Source organism: Rutidosis leptorrhynchoides, chromosome 9 (genome assembly GCF_046630445.1).
Source record: "Rutidosis leptorrhynchoides isolate AG116_Rl617_1_P2 chromosome 9, CSIRO_AGI_Rlap_v1, whole genome shotgun sequence".
NCBI lineage: Eukaryota > Viridiplantae > Streptophyta > Magnoliopsida > Asterales > Asteraceae > Rutidosis > Rutidosis leptorrhynchoides.
Genome location: NC_092341.1, coordinates 350,193,789 through 350,205,324, shown reverse-complemented (window position 1 = coordinate 350,205,324; position 11,536 = coordinate 350,193,789).

Genomic DNA, 11,536 nt, shown 5'->3' with positions numbered 1-11,536 from the left:
CAAATCATGCGTCGTATAATTTTGTTCGTGAATCTTCAATTGTCTAGACGCATAAGCAATCACCTTCGTTCGTTGCATTAATACACAACCGAGACCTTGCTTTGATGCATCACAATAAATCACAAAATCATCATTCCCTTCAGGCAATCACAATATAGGTGCCGTAGTTAGCTTTTTCTTCAATAACTGAAACGCCTTCTCTTGTTCATCATTCCATTCAAATTTCTTCCCTTTATGCGTTAATGCAGTCAAGGGTTTTGCTATTCTGGAAAAGTCTTGGATGAACCTTCTGTAGTAACCAGCTAGTCCTAAAAACTGGCGTATGTGTTTCGGAGTTTTCGGGGTTTCCCACTTTTCAACAGTTTCTATCTTTGCCGGATCCACCTTAATACCTTCTTTGTTCACTATGTGACCGAGGAATTGAACTTCTTCCAACCAAAATGCACACTTTGAAAACTTAGCGTACAATTCTTCCTTCCTCAATACTTCTAACACCTTTCTCAAATGTTCACCGTGTTCTCGGTCATTCTTTGAGTAAATAAGTATGTCATCAATGAAAACAATGACAAACTTGTCAAGGTATGGTCCACACACTCGGTTCATAAGGTCCATGAACACAGCTGGTGCATTAGTTAAACCAAACGGCATGACCATAAACTCGTAATGACCGTAACGTGTTCTGAAAGCAGTCTTTGGAATATCATCTTCTTTCACCCGCATTTGATGATACCCGGAACGTAAGTCAATCTTTGAATAAACAGACGAGCCTTGTAGTTGATCAAATAAGTCGTCGATTCTCGGTAGTGGGTAGCGATTCTTGATGGTAAGTTTGTTCAACTCTCGGTAGTCGATACACAACCTGAATGTACCATCTTTCTTCTTGACAAACAAAACAGGAGCTCCCCAAGGTGATGTGCTTGGTCGAATGAAACCACGCTCTAAAAGTTCTTGTAATTGGCTTTGCAGTTCTTTCATCTCACTGGGTGCGAGTCTGTAAGGAGCACGAGCTATTGGTGCAGCTCCTGGTACAAGATCTATTTGAAATTCAACGGATCGATGTGGGGGTAATCCCGGTAATTCTTTCGGAAATACATCGGGAAATTCTTTTGCGACGGGAACATCATTGATGCTCTTTTCTTCAGTTTGTACTTTCTCGACGTGTGCTAAAACAGCATAGCAACCTTTTCTTATTAGTTTTTGTGCCTTCAAATTACTAATAAGATGTAGCTTCGTGTTGCCCTTTTCTCCGTACACCATTAAGGGTTTTCCTTTTTCTCGTATAATGCGGATTGCATTTTTGTAACAAACGATCTCTGCTTTAACTTCTTTCAACCAGTCCATACCGATTATCACATCAAAACTCCCTAACTCTACTGGTATCAAATCAATCTTAAATGTTTCGCTAACCAGTTTAATTTCTCGATTCCGACATATATTATCTGCTGAAATTAATTTACCATTTGCTAATTCGAGTAAAAATTTACTATCCAAAGGCGTCAATGGACAACTTAATTTAGCACAAAAATCTCTACTCATATAGCTTCTATCCGCACCCGAATCAAATAAAACGTAAGCAGATTTATTGTCAATAAGAAACGTACCCGTAACAAGCTCCGGGTCTTCCTGTGCCTCTGCCGCATTAATATTGAAAACTCTTCCGCGGCCTTGTCCATTCGTGTTCTCCTGGTTCGGGCAATTTCTAATAATGTGGCCCGGTTTTCCACATTTATAACAAACTACATTGGCATAGCTTGCTCTGACACTACTTGCTCCGCCATTACTCGTTCCGACACCATTTGTTCCTTTTGTTCTATTAACCCCTGGTCCGTAGACCTCACACTTCGCCGCGCTATGACCATTTCTTTTACACTTGTTGCAAAATTTGGTGCAGAACCCTGAGTGATTCTTTTCACACCTTTGGCATAGCTGTTTCTGATTGTTGTTGTTGTTGCGGTTATTATTGTTGTTGGGATGATTGTTGTAGTTGCTGTTGTTGTTGTTGTTGTTGTTGTTGTTGAGCCGTTTGTTGTAGTTGCGATTGATGTTGCGATTGTTGTTGTTGTTGTATTGGTGATTCTTATCACCATTTTCCTCCCACTTTCTTTTGACTTGCTTCACATTGGCCTCTTCAGCAGTCTGTTCTTTAATTCTTTCTTCAATCTGGTTCACTAGTTTGTGAGCCATTCTACATGCCTGTTGTATGGAGGCGGGCTCGTGTGAACTTATATCTTCTTGGATTCTTTCCGGTAATCCTTTCACAAACGCGTCGATCTTCTCTTCCTCATCTTCAAATGCTCCCGGACACAATAGGCACAATTCTGTGAATCGTCTTTCGTACGTGGTAATATCAAATCCTTGGGTTCGTAACCCTCTAAGTTCTGTCTTGAGCTTATTGACCTCAGTTCTGGGACGGTACTTCTCGTTCATCAAGTGCTTGAATGCTGACCACGGTAGTGCATACGCATCGTCTTGTCCCACTTGCTCTAGATAGGTATTCCACCATGTTAACACAGAACCTGTGAAGGTATGCGTAGCGTACTTCACTTTGTCTTCTTCAGTACACTTACTTATGGCAAACACCGATTCGACCTTCTCGGTCCACCGTTTCAATCCGATCGGTCCTTCGGTTCCATCAAATTCCAAAGGTTTGCAGGCAGTGAATTCTTTGTAGGTGCATCCTACACGATTTCCTGTACTGCTAGATCCAAGGTTATTGTTGGTATGTAGCGCAGCCTGTACTGCGGCTATGTTTGAAGCTAGAAAAGTACGGAATTCCTCTTCATTCATATTCACTGTGTGTCGAGTATTCGGTGCCATTTCCTTCAAAATAGTCAAATGGAACAAGTTAATCATACAGAATATTAAGAGTAGTTAATAGTATTTCGTAGCATAATATGAACTCATTTATAAAAGCTTTTTCTTCATATTAGCATTTTATAAGTTTAAATTCGGGTAGTACCTACCCGTTAAGTTCATACTTAGTAGCTAATATACAATTCAACTACTACAATTCTATATGAAAAACTGATTATAATAATATTTCGCGTTCAAACTTTTATACAATATTTTACAAACTTACAATACCGCTTATTTTACATAAAGCATGAAATATAGCACTCAATAACTTTGATACAAGATAGTTGTGAAGATAATTCTAGCTAATACACAAGTCGTTCAGCAAAGGCAATAAAGACACGTAATTCATACGTCCAGAAACAAGTCATGCATTCTGGTTTTACTAGGACTACTTCCCATCCTTGGTCTTGTGCAACATAACCGTTATGGCCATTGATAAGACAGCGTGTTGTAACGTCATCAAAGGGACGAGGGTTACGTAATGTCCAACAGTCCCGTAATAATCTAAAAACCTCATTTCTTACCCCAATTACCGACTCCGTCACTTGTGGAAACGTTTTGTTTAATAGTTGTAGCCCGATGTTCTTGTTCTCACTTTGGTGAGAAGCGAACATTACTAATCCGTAAGCATAACATGCTTCTTTATGTTGCATGTTAGCCGCTTTTTCTAAATCACGAAGTCCAATATTCGGATATATTGAGTCAAAATAATTTCTTAACCCGTTGCGTAAAATAGCATTTGGGTTCCCCGCAATATATGCGTCAAAGTAAACATATCGTAACTTATGGGTTTCCCAATGTGATATCCCCCATCTTTCAAAAGAAAGTCTCTTATAAACCAAGACATTCTTGGAACGTTCTTCAAATGTCTTACAAACTGATCTCGCCTTAAATAGTTGTGCCGAGGAATTCTGGCCGACTCTAGACAAGATTTCATCAATCATGTCTCCGGGTAGGTCTCTTAAAATATTGGGTTGTCTATCCATTTTGTGTTTTTAAACTGTAAAATAGACAAGAGTTAGATTCATAAAAAATACTTATTAATACAAGCAATTTTTACATATATCATAAAACATAAGCACACTATATTACATATATTACACCACACGAATACAACTATCTTATTCCGACTCGCTCGTTTCTTCTTCTTCGGTTTTGGTTCGTTTTTCCAAGTTTCTAGGGATATATGATGTTCCGCTAATACGAGCCGTCGTTATCCACATTGGTTTAGAAAAACCTGGTGGTTTAGAGGTTCCCGGGTCATTGTTACAACTTAAGGACTTCGGGGGTTGACGATACATATAAAGTTCATCGGGGTTGGAATTAGATTTCTCTATTTTTATGCCCTTTCCCTTATTATTTTCTTTTGCCTTTTTAAATTCAGTTGGGGTAATTTCTATAACATCATCGGAATTCTCGTCGGAATCCGATTCATCGGAGAATTGGTAATCCTCCCAATATTTTGCTTCCTTAGCGGAAACACCATTGACCATAATTAACCTTGGTCGGTTGGTTGAGGATTTTCTTTTACTTAACCGTTTTATTATTTCCCCCACCGGTTCTATTTCTTCATCCGGTTCCGATTCTTCTTCCGGTTCCGATTCTTCTTCCGGTTCCGACTCTTCTTCCGGTTCCTCTTCGGGAACTTGTGAATCAGTCCACAAATCATTCCAATTTACATTTGACTCTTCATTATTATTAGGTGAGTCAATGGGACTTGTTCTAGAGGTAGACATCTATCACATAATATCAAACACGTTAAGAGATTAATATATCACATAATATTCATATGTTAAAAATATATAGTTTCCAACAAAAATGTTAAGCAATCATTTTTAAAGAAAACACGGTCGAAGTCCAGACTCACTAATGCATCCTAACAAACTCGATAAGACACACTAATGCAAAATTCTGGTTCTCTAAGACCATCGCTCGGATACCAACTGAAATGTCCCGTTCTTATTGATTAAAAACGTTCCATATTAATTGATTTCGTTGCGAGGTTTTGACCTCTATATGAGACGTTTTTCAAAGACTGCATTCATTTTAAAACAAAACATAACCTTTATTTCATCAATAAAGGTTTAAAAAGCTTTACGTAGATTATCAAATAATGATAATATAAAATATCCTGTTTACACACGACCATTACATAATGGTTTACAATACAAATATGTTACAACAAAATAAGTTTCTTGAATGCAGTTTTTACACAATATCATACAAGCATGGACTCCAAATCTTGTCCTTATTTAAGTATGTGACAGCAGAAGCTCTTAATAATCACCTGAGAATAAACATGCTTAAAACGTCAACAAAAATGTTGGTGAGTTATAGGTTTAACCTATATATATCAAATCGTAACAATAGACCACAAGATTTCATATTTCAATACACATCCCATACATAGAGATAAAAATCATTCATATGGTGAACACCTGGTAACCGACATTAACAAGATGCATATATAAGAATATCCCCATCATTCCGGGACACCCTTCGGATATGATATAAATTTCGAAGTACTAAAGCATCCGGTACTTTGGATAGGGCTTGTTGGGCCCGATAGATCTATCTTTAGGATTCGCGTCAATTAGGGTGTCTGTTCCCAAATTCTTAGATTACCAGACTTAATAAAAAGGGGCATATTCGATTTCGATAATTCAACCATAGAATGTAGTTTCACGTACTTGTGTCTATTTTGTAAATCATTTATAAAACCTGCATGTATTCTCATCCCAAAAATATTAGATTTTAAAAGTGGGACTATAACTCACTTTCACAGATTTTTACTTCGTCGGGAAGTAAGACTTGGCCACTGGTTGATTCACGAACCTATAACAATATATACATATATATCAAAGTATGTTCAAAATATATTTACAACACTTTTAATATATTTTGATGTTTTACGTTTATTAAGTCAGCTGTCCTCGTTAGTAACCTATAACTAGTTGTCCACAGTTAGATGTACAGAAATAAATCGATAAATATTATCTTGAATCAATCCACGACCCAGTGTATACGTATCTCAGTATTGATCACAACTCAAACTATATATATTTTGGAATCAACCTCAACCCTGTATAGCTAACTCCAACATTCACATATAGAGTGTCTATGGTTGTTCCGAAATATATATAGATGTGTCGACATGATAGGTCGAAACATTGTATACGTGTCTATGGTATCTCAAGATTACATAATATACAATACAAGTTGATTAAGTTATGGTTGGAATAGATTTGTTACCAATTTTCACGTAGCTAAAATGAGAAAAATTATCCAATCTTGTTTTACCCAAAACTTCTTCATTTTAAATCCGTTTTAAGTGAATCAAATTGCTATGGTTTCATATTGAACTCTATTTTATGAATCTAAACAGAAAAAGTATAGGTTTATAGTCGGAAAAATAAGTTACAAGTCGTTTTTGTAAAGGTAGTCATTTCAGTCGAAAGAACGACGTCTAGATGACCATTTTAGAAAACATACTTCCACTTTGAGTTTAACCATAATTTTTGGATATAGTTTCATGTTCATAATAAAAATCATTTTCTCAGAATAACAACTTTTAAATCAAAGTTTATCATAGTTTTTAATTAACTAACCCAAAACAGCCCGCGGTGTTACTACGACGGCGTAAATCCGGTTTTACGGTATTTTTCGTGTTTCCAGGTTTTAAATCATTAAGTTAGCATATAATATAGATATAGAACATGTGTTTAGTTGATTTTAAAAGTCAAGTTAGAAGGATTAACTTTTGTTTGCGAACAAGTTTAGAATTAACTAAACTATGTTCTAGTGATTACAAGTTTAAACCTTCGAATAAGATAGCTTTATATGTATGAATCAAATGATGTTATGAACATCATTACTACCTTAATTTCCTTGGATAAACCTACTGGAAAAGAGAAAAATGGATCTAGCTTCAATGGATCCTTGGATGGCTCGAAGTTCTTGAAGCAGAATCATGACACGAAAACAAGTTCAAGTAAGATCATCACTTGAAATAAGATTGTTATAGTTATAGAAATTGAACCAAAGTTTGAATATGATTATTACCTTGTATTAGAATGATAACCTACTGTAAGAAACAAAGATTTCTTGAGGTTGGATGATCACCTTACAAGATTGGAAGTGAGCTAGCAAACTTGAAAGTATTCTTGATTTTATGAAACTAGAACTTTTGGAATTTATGAAGAACACTTAGAACTTGAAGATAGAACTTGAGAGAGATCAATTAGATGAAGAAAATTGAAGAATGAAAGTGTTTGTAGGTGTTTTTGGTCGTTGGTGTATGGATTAGATATAAAGGATATGTTATTTTGTTTTCATGTAAATAAGTCATGAATGATTACTCATATTTTTGTAATTTTATGAGATATTTCATGCTAGTTGCCAAATGATGGTTCCCACATGTGTTAGGTGACTCACATGGGCTGCTAAGAGCTGATCATTGGAGTGTATATACCAATAGTACATACATCTAAAAGCTGTGTATTGTACGAGTACGAATACGGGTGCATACGAGTAGAATTGTTGATGAAACTGAACGAGGATGTAATTGTAAGCATTTTTGTTAAGTAGAAGTATTTTGATAAGTGTATTGAAGTCTTTCAAAAGTGTATAAATACATATTAAAACACTACATGTATATACATTTTAACTGAGTCGTTAAGTCATCGTTAGTCGTTACATGTACGTGTTGTTTTGAAACTTTTAGGTTAACGATCTTGTTAAATGTTGTTAACCCAATGTTTATAATATCAAATGAGATTTTAAATTATTATATTATCATGATATTATCATGTATGAATATCTCTTAATATGATATATATACATTAAATGTCTTTACAACGATAATCGTTACATATATGTCTCGTTTAAAAATAATTAAGTTAGTAGTCTTGTTTTTACATATGTAGTTCATTGTTAATATACTTAATGATATGTTTACTTATCATAGTATCATGTTAACTATATATATATCCATATATATGTCATCATATAGTTTTTACAAGTTTTAACGTTCGTGAATCACCGGTCAACTTGGGTGGTCAATTGTCTATATGAAACATATTTCAATTAATCAAGTCTTAACAAGTTTGATTGCTTAACATGTTGGAAACATTTAATCTTGTAAATATCAATCTCAATTAATATATATAAACATGGAAAAGTTCGGGTCACTACATCATTATCACTCGGTTATTAAAAACGAATAAAAGATCAAGAAAAAGATGTGTTTGGTCTCGGTTCCAATATCAATAACAAGTCTTGCTTTGGTTTGTTGTGTTTTGAACGGGAACGAAGTAATTGCTGCATTGCAGCAGTTCGAATGTCAGCAATACCTACAGCCCAGTTTTCCAATCCATCTAAATTTTAAATGGCCCAACATAAAAACTGAATCATAAATAGCCCAACAGAAATCCCATTTGGTAAATTCGTTTAAATGGCCCAAGTAACAAAACAAATATATAAACCGAACTTTGTATACATTATTAGTGGGGCGGTTGTAAAAAAAAGAAAAGGGTTTTATGGTTTTGTTATAGGTTGAAAACAGGCACACAAGGGGACCGGTAGGTAACAGCAAAAAATATATATATGGTTTTAAAGTTGTTGGCCATTATTGGTGTATCTAGTCCCACAAAGAAAATAATATCATAAACAATTGATCAAATGGTTTTGCTGATTTGAGTTGTTGGCTGAGAACAATTGAAAACAGAAAAAAATATAAATAGCAACGAGAATTTCAGGATTACCTTGTGGTGTTTGGTTTACGATGGCAACTGTAGGCTCAAAGTGGTGGTTGTAAGGGAAGGTAGTGGTAACCGTTTAAGAAAAAAATAACGATAGCAAGATAGATGGTGAAGTGGTGATACTTGTTGGTTTTCAATGTTATGAGGAAGAAAGAAGGTGACAAGTTATGATGTTGGGTTTTACCTCGATCAAGGAAACAGATCAAAAGTGTGTAGCAGTCTATAGCAACAGCAATATGCATTTTACGATGAATGGTGGGATTTTCCTGTCGACAGAAAATAAAACATGTAGATGTAGATGTAGAAGATGGTTGTTTAGTTAGAGGTGATGGTGGAAATGGGAGGTAGCTAGAAAAGGATGGTTAAGGGTTGACGAGTATTGGAAGCCAAAGATAATATCCATCCCATATATACATATGCAAGTTTACATAGATGTACATGAAAGTGATAAAGCAAAACACTATTGCACAGTTAATCAATTATAGATTCAATCATGTTTAGTAAATGCATACAAATCTCTAATTAATCAATCAAACACAGTTAATATATAATTAAATATAATTTTTGAAATATAAACGTGTAGATTGTTAGCCGTCGCCTTTTACGGACTGAATTTCATACTCCGTTATTAATTAGTGGTAGATAAAAGTACACGGAACAATCCCAAATTTTTAAGTTAAATAGTTTTATTTATTTTGGTCATTATGGTATAAAATTTAATCATTAACTATTAAATAAAAATTACATTAATTATTCATTCCCAATCCCAAGTAAAATATGAAAAGTTTTAAAATTCAACAAATGGTTTCTAAATATATCTTTAATAAGCCTAAAATTTATAGAACTCATTTTCGGATCACCGTTTATTTTAATAATATCAGTTTGAATTTAACTTGCTTAATATCAATCGGAACATCAATGAGTATTACAATTATTTAATATTTATTTTTAATATACTTTATTTGTACATAGATATGTTTTAAATAATAATTATTATTTTTACATAATCAATTTCTAACAATTACATCATAAATTATATTTCAAATCATATATATATTTATTTAATTATATACATACCTACTTACAAATAGTTGTTCGTGAATCGTCGAAAATAGTCAAAGGGTAATTTGAATATATGAACATAGTTTCCAAAATTTTCGAGACTCAACATTACAGACTTTGCTTATCGTGTCGGAATTATATGAAGATTAAGTTTAAATTTGATCGAAAATTTCCGGGTCGTCACACACTCTCTACCAAGTGTAACCCAAAACTATAATCATTAGACTTGTCGCATTCCATTATGGCATTCAAGTCCTCATCGCACACACACGCACACATAAATCGGTCACCCTAGCTACGATGTGTAACTACACCCAATGGCAATCTCAACAGTGCACCCACTGAAATGTCCCGTTCTTATTGATTAAAAATGTTCCATATTAATTGATTTCGTTGCGAGGTTTTGACCTCTATATGAGACGTTTTTCAAAGACTGCATTCATTTTTAAAACAAACCATAACCTTTATTTCATAGATAAAGGTTTTAAAAAGCTTTACGTAGATTATCAAATAATGATAATCTAAAATATCCTGTTTACACACGACCATTACATAATGGTTTACAATACAAATATGTTACAACAAAATAAGTTTCTTGAATGCAGTTTTTACACAATATCATACAAGCATGGATTCCAAATCTCGTCCTTATTTAAGTATGCGACAGCGGAAGCTCTTAATAATCACCTGAGAATAAACATGCTTAAAACGTCAACAAAAATGTTGGTGAGTTATAGGTTTAACCTATATATATCAAATCGTAATAATAGACCACAAGATTTCATATTTCAATACACATCCCATACATAGAGATAAAAATCATTCATATGGTGAACACCTGGTAACCGACATTAACAAGATGCATATATAAGAATATCCCCATCATTCCGGGACACCCTTCGGATATGATATAAATTTCGAAGTACTAAAGCATCCGGTACTTTGGATGGGGTTTGTTAGGCCCAATAGATCTATCTTTAGGATTCGCGTCAATTAGGGTGTCTGTTCCCTAATTCTTAGATTACCAGACTTAATAAAAAGGGGCATATTCGATTTCGATAATTCAACCATAGAATGTAGTTTCACGTACTTGTGTCTATTTTGTAAATCATTTATAAAACTTGCATGTATTCTCATCCCAAAAATATTAGATTTTAAAAGTGGGACTATAACTCACTTTCAAAGATTTTTACTTCGTCGGGAAGTAAGACTTGGCCACTGGTTGATTCACGAACCTATAACAATATATACATATATATCAAAGTATGTTCAAAATATATTTACAACACTTTTAATATATTTTGATGTTTTAAGTTTATTAAGTCAGCTGTCCTCGTTAGTAACCTACAACTAGTTGTCCACAGTTAGATGTACAGAAATAAATCGATAAATATTATCTTGAATCAATCCACGACCCAGTGTATACGTATCTCAGTATTGATCACAACTCAAACTATATATATTTTGGAATCAACCTCAACCCTGTATAGCTAACTCCAACATTCACATATAGAGTGTCTATGGTTATTCCGAAATATATATAGATGTGTCAACATGATAGGTCGAAACATTGTATACGTGTCTATGGTATCTCAAGATTACATAATATACAATATAAGTTGATTAAGTTATGGTTGGAATAGATTTGTTACTAATTTTCACGTAGCTAAAATGAGAAAAATTATCCAATCTTGTTTTACCCATAACTTCTTCATTTTAAATCCGTTTTGAGTGAATCAAATTGCTATGGTTTCATATTGAACTCTATTTTATGAATCTACACAGAAAAAGTATAGGTTTATAGTCGGAAAAATAAGTTACAAGTCGTTTTTGTAAAGGTAGTCATTTCAGTCGAAAGA